This window comes from Artemia franciscana, chromosome 12, assembly GCF_032884065.1.
Source record: "Artemia franciscana chromosome 12, ASM3288406v1, whole genome shotgun sequence".
NCBI lineage: Eukaryota > Metazoa > Arthropoda > Branchiopoda > Anostraca > Artemiidae > Artemia > Artemia franciscana.
Genome location: NC_088874.1, coordinates 30,940,355 through 30,952,709, shown reverse-complemented (window position 1 = coordinate 30,952,709; position 12,355 = coordinate 30,940,355). Strand labels below are relative to the sequence as shown.

General features: G+C 38.1%; 1 long non-coding RNA gene across 1 annotated transcript in view; it reads left to right on the top strand.

The window, feature by feature from the left end:
• Positions 1–212: 212 nt before the first annotated feature.
• The window catches only part of LOC136033981 (uncharacterized), a 74,185-nt gene continuing 62,042 nt past the window's right edge, over positions 213–12,355 (top strand). Inside the window, exon 1 of the long non-coding RNA XR_010619075.1 lies at positions 213–228. This is a non-coding gene — a long non-coding RNA (uncharacterized LOC136033981). The remainder of the gene's footprint in view (positions 229–12,355) is intronic.

Sequence of the window (12,355 nt, the reverse complement as noted above, 5' to 3'; positions counted from 1 at the left end):
CCGATTAACTCAATGCCGTTTGTGTTTAGGTCGGTCTTGCTTTAGATCTGAAAATCCAGATTATGAACCAAGCCATTTGAATAAAATTCCTGATTTTCCTGATCGGCCTCTACAGCACAGTACAACACACAAATATTCTGAAAGCTTCAGTTTTATACAGTAGTTATGTTCATGGAATTATGCTTTTGTTAACTCATGAATTTTTATTGGAGCGAATTCCATTACACGGTTTGTGGCCTGTTTTATTATTATTGTGAGTCTTTTTTACCGCCAATAAATATTGGAGCGTCTCAAATATTTTATGAATAAAATATGATTATGAATAATAAAAGGACCTAGCATAAAGTTAAGGTTTTTTTCTAACTGAATGAAAAATACCTTGCAGTCCAAAAGAAATATTACAATGTTAAATAATGTGCGTGTACTTGATAAGGATAAATATAAACCCAGGAAACTTCTCCGAGGGTGATGGTACGAAATTTAAAAACAATATGAATTAATTGAAATTTACTAGGGAGTTCAGTGGAAATTACGAAATCTTTGATTTCGTAATTCAAGCCAGTTTGTGCGTTCCTGAACGTATCTTAAGAAGCAAATTGATAACCGCTCCATTTTTTACACCATCCAAAATTTCAGTTTTCCTTCATCAGCAGCAATGAATGGCTCTATGGCTAAATTGTGTTACCACAGCTCTTGCTTTATCTACTTTTTCAAACTCAACATTTTACTTCTTTTATTTGTTGTTTGTTTTATTTTAATCGCTCTGTCTTTCCATTGATTTATTTTCTGCTTAAATATTTTTATTTTTTAATGACTGCTAATCGTTTTATACTGATTGAACTAAAGGGCTCCTAAATAGGGGTGTATTGACCATGAGAGTGTATCAAAGTATTTTCACATTGATTTAGACAGGATTCTTATGCACAAATCTGGTCACCGTGCCGGTGACATGACCCCTAACAGCTTTTTGGGAAAGGGTTCTGAATTATTAAATTTGCCCATTATTTACAAACAGTATTTGTTTTTTTTTCCTTTCTTTTTTTTTCTCAAGGAGTAATCACATACAACCAATGGTCCTATAAGATGGGGAAATGGTTCATTCAACCAGACATTCAAAGTTTTAGAGCCTCTTTTAAGTGACCAAAAATATTGAAGGGCAGCTAGCTCCCTCCTATGTCCTCCCCCTAAATTACCTAGCAAAATTTTTGAGCCAGCCATTTTGTTCAGAATAGTTATAAGATTCAACATCTATACCTCTGCAGATGCTATGACCACTAGCAACTTCTGGGGATAGGGTTGTTAATAATGAAATCTGCAAATTGTTTATACATAGCATTTGTTAATGGGATGTATAATGACATTTTTTAGAGGGATTTCATCGGTGGGGGGGGAGAATTTCCACAGGTAGAGTTTTCATGCGGAAGAAAGCTTCAGGGGTGAACTTAAAAGAGTAGATTTGGCACGGGGGAAATTTTCTTGAATTCCTATACGAAATTCTTTTCATTTGTCCTATTTTCCCTTTGCCAAGTCAATTTTACGTTTGGAGATTGTTCTGGGGGAATTGTTTAGCAGGAATTTCTAGCGAGGATGGAATTATTTGAGGGATTTTCCGTTGGGGGTTAGGACTTCTGCAAGAAAATTTTCCAAGGGGAAATTTCTCCTCGGGAGAAATTCTCCATGGAGAATCAAACGTGGAATAACTTTTCCATTAGGGTGGAAAATCGGATCTACTTTCCGTGTAAAATTCCTTAAGGACAGTCTTTGAGACAGAAGGGTTGTTTACTTAGAAATAAAACGCTTTTATAAAATACTGCAAGACTTAGCCGTAAAAAGTGACGGCTTAAGAAGGGGCATTCCCCCCTCATATATGGACTGTTACTTTTAAGTTTTAATGTTATCCATTAATTTCAGTTGAAAAAATATGTTTTCTATTATTCAATACGTTTGAAGACCATGTCCCCAACTTTTCCTGTCATCACTTTCTCAAGTTCTCGATTTCAATGGAAATGCGTTTTTTTTTTTTTCAATAACCCAGGCACATGCTGGTTCATGAAGAGATATATATCCTCTTCTGGACACCCCAGGGTTCCAGAGGGTGGAATCTGGAAAAGTAGTAGCTGGCGAATGAGTGACTTTTTTAAGCAGTTCCGAGGAAACAACTTTAATAATAATAGTAACAATAATTTATTAATTCCCTCCGTTAAACAGTTCGTGGTAATGAACTGTAAGTAAGGAGTGACCCTTGTCAAAAGTAATCGAAACTGTGAGGAATTTTGATATCAATAGATACATCAAAAGAATCAGCTTATTATTGTGATTCCAAACAAATTTGATGTTAAACATCATAAGTTGCAAGCCTGAGAAAAATTACCCGATTTTTGAAATAAGGGTAAATACCCCCTACATTTAAAAAAAAAACGGTATGAAAATCTCGCCATTAGGTTCAGCGTTCTAGAGAACCTTGCTGTAGAGGTTTCAAGCTCCCATACACAAAAATGTGGAATTTTGCTGTTTTTGGGAATCTTTTTTGGGGAGAAAAAATATGCAGCTGTGAATTATGCAAGGGGAATATTACACGGGGGGTTTGACAGAATATCTATACAAAATTGTTTTTAGATGTCTTACATTCTCTTTGGTAACTCAGTTTTTCATGTAGGGATATTCCGAGAGAATTATACGGGGGCTATTTTTCGCGTGGTTTGATTTCCGGGAAAAAATTTCCACGGAATGGGTATTTCCCTTCCGTATAAAAACCAATTTTCCGATTAGAAATTAAAGTCTTGTTCAGATAAAAGTATACAAAAAAGAATTTTTCAGGCTGAATCCTCCGCAAAAAAATTACACGAGGAAGATTTTCAACGAGGACGGAATTATCTGGAGGGAATTTGACGAGGTGTGGGGGGATGGGGATATATTTCGTGGAGGGTAAGCCAGATTTACCGGTGTTATTTAAAAAACAGTCAGAAAATAAATAAAAAACAAGTTCCTTAACTGAAAGTAAGGAGCAACTTTAGAACTCAAAACGAACTGAAATTATTCCGTATATTAAGGGTTGCCCCTCCTCAATACCTTGCTCTAGGTGCTAAAGTCTGACTATTTGTCCTAATTTCTTAAGAACGGCTACTGAAACACAAGGATAATTTAATTGAGAATAGGAAGCTTTTTAAGAAGTACAATCAGCTTTAGCGTAAAGAGTTCTGCATTGAGGATGGGCAACCTTTCATGTACGGAGTAACATCGGTTCGTTTTGAGTTTCAATGCCGCACCTTACTTTTAGCTAAAAATTTGTTTTTTCATTTAATACATATATGAATGTACACATAGGAGTATTTGAAATAATCAAAAGGAAAGCTAAACACTACAAAATAATACTTCTGACGAATAGGACGACATGAAATAACTCATAACACTTATAATAGTTCATGAAAATATAATAAATAGCTGATAATGATAGCATAATAGTCTAATAGCATCATTGTAAATAATAAAATAATATGAAAAAAACTTCGTTTTCTTAAAGAGTTATAGAGGCTGCGTCCCAAAGTCGAACCTTAAAACGTACAGGAATTAGAAGAGGCAGTTGGGGGGCTGCCGCCCCCCAAACCCCCAGCTTTTAAAGACTCTTTTGTACAGGTTTTTTGTTTTTTTGCTAACCCCCAGCTCTTGGCTTCGGAAAGGCCCTCGTTTAATTAACAAAAAATTGAAATGAATGAATAATGGAATAACTTCGAAAACTGTTAAACACAAGAGGACAGGAGAACCATTGCGCCGAAACTAGTAATTAGTAACAATGAAGTCCCCCCCAAATAAACCTGTACAAAAGAGTCTTTAAAAGCTGGGGGTTTGGGGGGCGGCAGCCCCCCAACTGCTTCTTCTAATTCCTGTACGTTTTAAGGTTCGACTTTGGGACGCAGCCTCTTTAACTCTTTAAGAAAACTAAGTTTTTTTCATATTATTTCTGTACGTTTTTCTACAATCCATGGTGGATGTAATTTAATAATTCCTGTACTCCTCGTACAGGAATTAGGAGAGGAACTTGGGTGGCTGCCGCCCCCCCCGCTTTTAAATCATTGTATAAAATAGAAAAAAATAGATAGAATGACCGAAATGTTTCTTTTGCTCATAAGAAGCTAATATTCTGTTATCTCTCAAATGATAAGCTGTCCAGGTGTTATCAAAATTTTTTTGATGTTGTGAAAAAAAAACCGCCCGTAAGGGACTTGAACCCTTGACCCGAGGATTAAAAGTCTCACGCTCTACCAACTGAGCTAATAACTTGCATGTGTATAAATATAACTTCTCAATAGCTTTTAAAAATTTCAAATTAACATGGGCTCTTATGGAGAGAAATCCGTTAATTAAATAGCTAATGGGTGGTTTCTGGAAAACAGGGAAGGAGTTATCGGATCAAGCTGAAATTTCGCGGATAAGCTCCTGGGCCGTAGGGGACCTTAACTTGTGAATTTCAGCCCGATCGGACAACGTTAAAAGGGGTGGGGGGGTTGGAGGGTCGAAACTTTCGGGGGGTTAAGATTTTCCTACGAAACTTTCATGGGCACTTACTCGGAGAATTCCGCATCGAATGAGTCTTCGTACACCCAGATCCGATGTCGGATGTGACCTGTAGGCGTCTAGGAAAAAAAAGTAAATGAATTTTAAGTGGCTATGCGTGGTTTCTGGAAAACAGGGAAGGAGTTATCGGATCAAGCTGAAATTTCGCGGATAAGCTCCTGGGCCCTCTGGAACCGAAACCACTTCCAGCGACCACTGGAACCGAAGATCGCTTAACATTGTCGTGTGTCGCCTCTTTATAGAGGCACGAGTGTGCCTCCTTGAACTAAAACACTTATAAAACATAAAACACTAGCGCAAAATTATTTATCCATCAAAAAAGACATTTAAAGGGGAAAATCTATTCTATTTTCTCTGGATTGTCTAAGAAATGGATCGTACGTTTTGACCATTTTAAACAGAAATACCAAATATCCATATTTTTGGATAATATACCTTTTTCTGAACCATAGTCAAATTTCAAGAAAATATTTACCCAGCGGAAAAAGGACAGGCGGATACACTTTATATCACTTTTACTTAAAACCTTCAAAAATGGAACGTTGGTAAATGCATGAAATGCAAACATTAAATTTAAATTTTAGCGAATATTTATTTTATCAAAATGGACTTTAATCCTTACTAGAACGCCATTGATATCTCTTCATTTTTCTAATACAGGCGATAGTACCAACTCACGCGGAGCTTTAACTGTCGGGCCTAAAGTATTAAATGGATTATTTATTTAAATTTTCAGTAATCCCAATTGAATAACGCTGGAAATCATTATTATTATTTGTCAATAATGGAAATGCGTTTTTTTCAATCCATTCTCAATGGATAAGTGAAATGTTAAAAAAAGAGATGATATTTGTGAGAATTCGGGAATGAAATTCCTTGAGTTTATACTGTTCCCTATGGCTTTGAAATTAAGTTAATTGCACTTTAGTTTGCTTTTTATTTTCACATGAGATATATGCAGTCTTTGAAGTATAAAGAAACAATTCGTAGTAATGAATTTTCAGTAGGAAGTGAACTTTCAGTAGGAAGTGACCCTGCTTAATAGTAACCGAAACTGCAAAAAAAGGGAATTTTATACCAATAAATATATCAAAAGAATTGGCTTATTATGCTGATTTCAAATATATAAGCAGTGTTACCAGATGTAGCATAATTATGCAGAACGTAGCATAATTAGAAACCAAAAGCATCCAAGCATAATCCTCCTTAAGATAGCATAATTGTAGCATAATCTAAGACAATGTAGAACAACTCATAACTTCACATCAATAAACGAACACCAAAGATGGTTTATCGAATTTTTCGACCAAACTAAAGTAAAATTTTCGGCACAGAGACAGGCTACGAACCATCTGGTATTTTTTTGTTCTGATCCTTTGGTCTATGGTCTATGGCAAAGAAAGGCGCACACAAGGTATTTGAATTTAAAGACATGTGGTGATTGGTTGGATTAGAATGGTGAAGATGACTGTTTGATGAAATTTTGAGATTTTGAGGGGTTTCATGTTGTTGTTGTTGGTGATGAACGGTGAGAGAATTTTGCTGTGCAATTAGGCCTAGCCCTTTCAAACATAGGCAATATATTCAAGGTTCAAGAATTGGTTGATAGCTATTACACACCAGCTGAAACCAGCTAGACACCAAACTATCGCCGAAACTCTAGAAGTTTTTGTGAAAAGCTTATGCTGATCAGATATTGCTTTCTAATCTACCAAAATTACTAGGTCACTAGGTGTCGTAGTGAACCGATTTCCAAGTCTCATGCCAAAAATCACAGATATTGACTCCCAGTGGCGCAAGCTGCCATATGCTTTTAGTGACTCCGACCTTACCTTAGACCTTAGATCCTCCAGAGCCAGGGGTGGCTCATAGGGCGTCTACGAAACCTCGCCAGACATCTCAGAGCTTAGCTGCAGCCGTGACGTCCTCCCACTGTGGTTGAAGAGACAACTCCGCATTTCTCAGGTCTCGGTCTTACTGTCGTCGTAAGGTGTGTCTTGGTCGACCTCTTTTTCGCCTCCCCTCGGGACGCCAATCATATACTGTATTCGGGAGTCGATCCTCTGGCATACGGAGGACGTGGCCAAGGTATGACCATCTCCTACGTTTCAGAAGGTCAGTAACTAATGGCTGACCGGTTCGTCGGCGAACTTCTATGTTGGTGACCTTTTCCTGCCACGATATGTTCAGAATTCTCCTAAGACACATGTTTTCAAAGGCTAGGACACGTTTCTCTAGCTGGGTGTTTAGTTTCCAGTATTCACTAGCATAGAGGAGGATGGACATCAAATTGCTATTCAGGAAGCGGAGCTTCAAGCGCATAGAGTATTTACTACTGCGCCAGACTGGTTTCAACTTGCTAAAAGCCGATGTCGCTTGTCCAATTTTCCTCTTGATTTAGTTGGCTATTTCACCATCGTATTCGATCCAACTCCCGAGATATTTAAATTCCTTGACCTGCTCAATAGTTTTATTTTTGCATTTTAATATGAGTGGGGAGTCCGATGTGGCCATACTCTTTGTTTTACTGACATTTACTGCAAGTCCCATTTTCTCGGCCTTTTCGTCTATGGCATCGAGTAGCAGCTGCAGTCGCAGTTTCGCTTCTTTAAGAAGAACAACGTCATCTGCGAAGTCCAGATCAGAGATCTGTCGGCTGCTAATCTTCACTCCAATGCCTGAAGACTGCCGTAGAATATAGTCCATTACAATGACAAACAGAAACGGGGATAGGACACACCCTTGTTTGACGCCAGACATTATCTTGAAGAAACGCGTGTCCCCATTTTCTGTGCGTACACAGCATTCACTATCCTCATATAGTGCGATTATCATTTTGATTATTTTATCAGGTACTCCGTAATTTCAAATCTTCCATAAAGTGTCTCGGGCAACATAATCGAACGCGTTTTCAAAATCAATGAAGAGCAGGTACAGCTTTTTGTTCCATTCTCTGGACTCTTCCACCATCAGTCCAAGAATGAAAATAAGATCAGAGCAAGACCTACCAGGTCGGAACCCATGTTGCTCTTCCCTGAGATGTGAGTCTAGGGCTGCTCTTAGGCGTTGTAGTATTACTGAGGCTAGTATTTTACTAGGCACAGACGTCAAATTGATGCCCCTCCAATTGTCACAAATTTGTGCATCGCCTTTCTTGAAGAGTTTGAACAGTATACCTCTGGTCCAATCTTTTGGGACTTTTTCGTTGTTCCAGATGGCCACTAGAAGAGCAGTCCATACGAATATGAGGCTCGAAGGGATGCTTTCAGCATCTCTGCCGTGATCCCATCGACTCCAGGTGCACGTCCATTTTTCAGCTTTTTCACATCTGTCGTCACTTCTTCCGTGCTGGGTGGGTCAGCCCTTACGTCAATTTTTAAAAATGGCGTATCCGGTACTGTTTCTGGATCATCAGGTCTGGGCCTATTTAAGACTTTCTCGAAATGTGAAGCCCATCTCTCGTCAGCTTTCTGTGGATCCGAAATAACGTCTCCATTTTCATCTTTTACAAGGGATGTACGATTTGTTTTCTTTCCAACTATCTCGTTTGTTAGTCGATAAACCATTTTTGAGTCTCCTTTCTTTGCAGCTTCTTCTGCAAGCGCTGCTTTTCTCTCAATGGCAATTCTTTTGTCTTTCCTGGCACTTTTTTTCACCGCTTTATCCTCTTCTTTGTAGCGGAGCTGTAATTGGGCTTTTTGCTCTGGGCTCGACGTATTCAGGATAAGCGTTCGGGTCTCCTTGCGTTTACTGATGTATTTCCAGGTGTCATCCGATATCCATTCTTCTTTCTTTCTTTTCTTGAAGCCAAGGCTGGCCTCCGCAACGTCATGGTACACACTCTTGACTGAGGTCCATGTATTCTCAACATCAAAGTCATTGGTTTCGTCGAGCAGATTTAACGCTTCAAATCCGTTATGTAGAGATATGCAGACGTTTTTGCGGATGTCAGGATCTTTCAGCTTATCGGTGTCAAATTGCTTATGTGTTGCAGTATTAGTTTTCCGCTTCTGAGCTTTCAGTTTGATTCTTACTTCGGCTATCATCAGGATGTGATCTGAATTAGCATCCGCTCCTCAAAAACCCCTCACGTCACATACGCTACTTCTCCAACGTCTTGACATGAGGAAATGGTCGATTTGATTCTTAGTTCAGTCTTCGGGGGACACCCATGTGTACTTGTGAATCGTTTTATGGTCGAACATACTACCACCTATTATCAAATCGTGGCTTAGTGCATAATCGATTAGGAGTTGCCATTCTCATTTATCTCTCCCATGCCATGTGGGCCCAGAACTTCAGGGCAGTACTGGCGGTCTGCACCAACTTTAGCATTTAGATCGCCAACCACGCAGAGTACATCATGCCTGGGAACGTCTTCGGTGACCGAGTGTAGCATGTTATAGAAAGCATCTTTCTCCTCTTCATCAGCTTCGTTAGTTGGAGCGTAGCATGCGATGATGGTCATTTTTGTGTGATTTGATACGAAGCGAGCAGTCATTATACGTTCGTAAACTGGGTTCCAGTTTGTCATTGCTTTGTGTGCAAGTGGCGACATCAGAAGTCCTACACCAGCGCGGTGGACGGAAGGGTGACCACTAAATGCCATGACATGTCCATCACCGAACTTCTCTAATCCATTTCCAGTCCAACTCCAAAATGAGCAAAATTACTACAGACTTGATGTGGAGAAAAATACGCGAATGAGACACTTTACCGACGAAAGAGTTTTTCCAGATCTGGCAGAACTCGCCGAGAGGGTGATCTCCCTACCAAATTCGAACACAGACTCAGAAAGAATTTTTTCTTGGATCAGTAATGTCAAGACAAAAAAGCGGAATAGGTAGAAGAAAGAAAGTATTGAAGCCGTGCTGGTCACAAAATCGTGACCAAGAACAAAAGATACAGTTTGCTACAAATATGTCCCTAAAGACAATCAGACCAAGCTCCACAATTCCGAGAACCTCTACGTAGCCACCCCACCCCCTGGTCAAGAACTAGAATCCAAAAGCAAAGATGAAGACGATCATTGAATATGAACCGCATTTTTTCCTTCTTTTTTAATGTATCTGTAGTAAAATTTTGATGATGATGTAAGACACTATGTTTTTCAAATGCCGCGAACCGCTTCGAAAAGAAAGACGACTTGCGAAAAAAGACGAAAACGTGAACCAAATTGTGAACCAAGATCCTTCCCCTGGACTTAAAAAAAGCATTTTTACTTATTTTCTATGCTATTTTATCTTTTTCTTTGCCTCTTTTGTTTATACCCCACTTTTGTTCCCTTAGCGGGTTAAAAATAAACTATTAGGCTATTATTACCAGATTATATTCTATTCAGAACCTTTATTAAGATAAGACAGAATTCGACTTGTCTTAACTGATCAACTTTTTCGTGAAACCTGGGAAAATTTAGAAGCGTAGCATAAATCTTTCCAAAAAAAGCATAATTTTGGGCTCAAGGAAACATAATCCTCTCCGTCCGATCTGGCAACACTGTATATAAGTTTTCTCAAGTTTAAAACCATTAAAGACTAAGAGCCTGAGAAAATTTGCCTGGTTTTAGAAAAAGGGGGAGAAGCACCCCTTAAAGTTTACATAATCTTAAAGAAGGTCACACCATCAGATTCAGTGTATCAAAAAATTCTATTTTTGACGTTTCAAGCTCCTATCTGAAAAAATATAGAATTTTTTATTTTTTTGCCAGTAAAAAGATCTCGGATGCGGGTTTACTCTTATTTTTTTTTTCTTCCCAGGGTGATCGTATTGACCAAATAGTCCTAGAATATCGTGAGAGGAATCTTTTGAATGGAAATTAAAGGTTCTAGTGCTCTTTTTAAGTGAACAAAAAGACTGGAGGGCAACTAGGCCCCCTCACCCCTGTTTTTCAAAATCATCCTATCAAAATTTTAGATAGCCGTTGATTTCATCGTAGTTGAAAGGACCAATAACTATGCCTTTGGATATAGCATGACCCCCGCAGCCCCAGGAGAAAGGTCTTTAAGTTATAAAATTTGTCCATTGTTTACGTAGATTATTTGTTATTGGAAAGTATGTATGCAATTTCAACGGGGGAGGGTATTCTGCTGGGTGTTTTTCCATGGGGATGGATTTTTCCATGGGGGAACTTGTCAGGGCAAATTGTACACTTGGGAAATTTGCCAGATTTCCTATACTCTATTCTTTTTATATTTCTTGTTTTCTCTTTTGCGTCTCAATTTTATGCGTGGGGTTTATAAGAAAATTGTCCGGGGTAAATTTCCACCGGGATTGAGTTGTCTAGAGGAGATTCCCATGGGGAGGGGAATTTCTCCGTGGACTTGGGGCCAGATATCCTGGCGTTATTTAAAGAACAGTCAAAAATTGAATTAAAAAACAATCTTTTTCAACTGAAAGTAAGGAGCAACATTAAAACTTAAAACGAACTGAAATCATTATTTATATGAAGGGACTGCACCCTCCTCAATACCTCGATTTTTACGCTAAAGTTTGAATTTTGTCCCAATTCTTTAAGAACGACCCCTGAAACACAAGGGTCGTTCAGTTAAAGGAATAAGAAGCTTTTTAAAAAGTACTTTAAAACTTTAGCATAAAGAGAGAGGTGTTGAGGAGGATGCAATTCCCTTCATATAAGTAATAATATTAGTTCGTGTTAATTTTTAGTATTGCCCCTTACTTTCAGTTGAAAAATCTTGTTTTTTCATTTGATTTCTGTGTGACAGAAATAAGTATTTTCAAACGAAAGTAAAGAGACACTTCAAAGCTGAAACAAACAAAAATTATTCCGTATATGATGAGTGCTTCCTGTTTTCAGTTTCCCTCTCTCTCACTAAAATAAAGTTTAAATTTTCCCCCTTAATAATTTAAGAATAACCGGTCAAACACAAGGGTAATTGAAATGGGTTAAGAAAAGATTTTCAAACAGTTCGTGGTAACGAACTGTAATAAGGAGCGACCCGGCTCAATAGTAACCGAAACTCTAAAAAATGATATTTTGATACCAATAGTTACATCAAAAGAATCGCATTTTAATGCTGATTTTAAATATATAAGTTTCATCAAAATCAGTTATACTCATCAAAAGTTACGAGTCAGAGAAAGTTTGCCAAATTTTAGACAATAGGACGAAACACCCCCTAAAAGTCATACAATCTTAACGAAAATCACACCATCAGATTCAGCGTATTAGAGAACCTTATTGTAGAAGTTGCAAGCTCCTATCTACAAAAATGTGGAATTTTGCATTTTTTGCCAGAAGACAGATCACGGATGCTTGTTTATTTGTTTTTTTGTTTGGTTGTTTGTTTTTTTCCCCAGGGGTGATCGTATCGACTGATTGGTTCTAGAATGTCATGAAAGGGCTCATTCTAACGGAAATTAAAAGTTCAAGTGCCCTTTTTAAGTGACCGAAAAATTGGAGGGCACCTAGGCCCCCTCTCACGCTCATTTTTTCCCAAAAGTCACTGGATCAAAATTCTGAGATAGCCATTTTATTCAAAATAATCGAAAAATCTAATAACTATGTCTTTAGGGACGACTTACTTCCCTGCAGTCCCAGTGGGAGGGGCTGCAAGTTAACTGTTTTTTTATTTAGTTTTTAACAAGGTCTAAAGAATGGGAAATTTTATTGATGCGTATTGATTTGTTTTAGTTATGAATGCCTCAAAAAAGTACTTTAAAGCTTTGCTTTTAAGAGTTGGGATGGGGGTGGAGGAGTTGAAGTCCCCCAGATACTTGGAATAATTTCCTTTTTAGTTCTAACTTCGCTCTGCACTTTAAGATA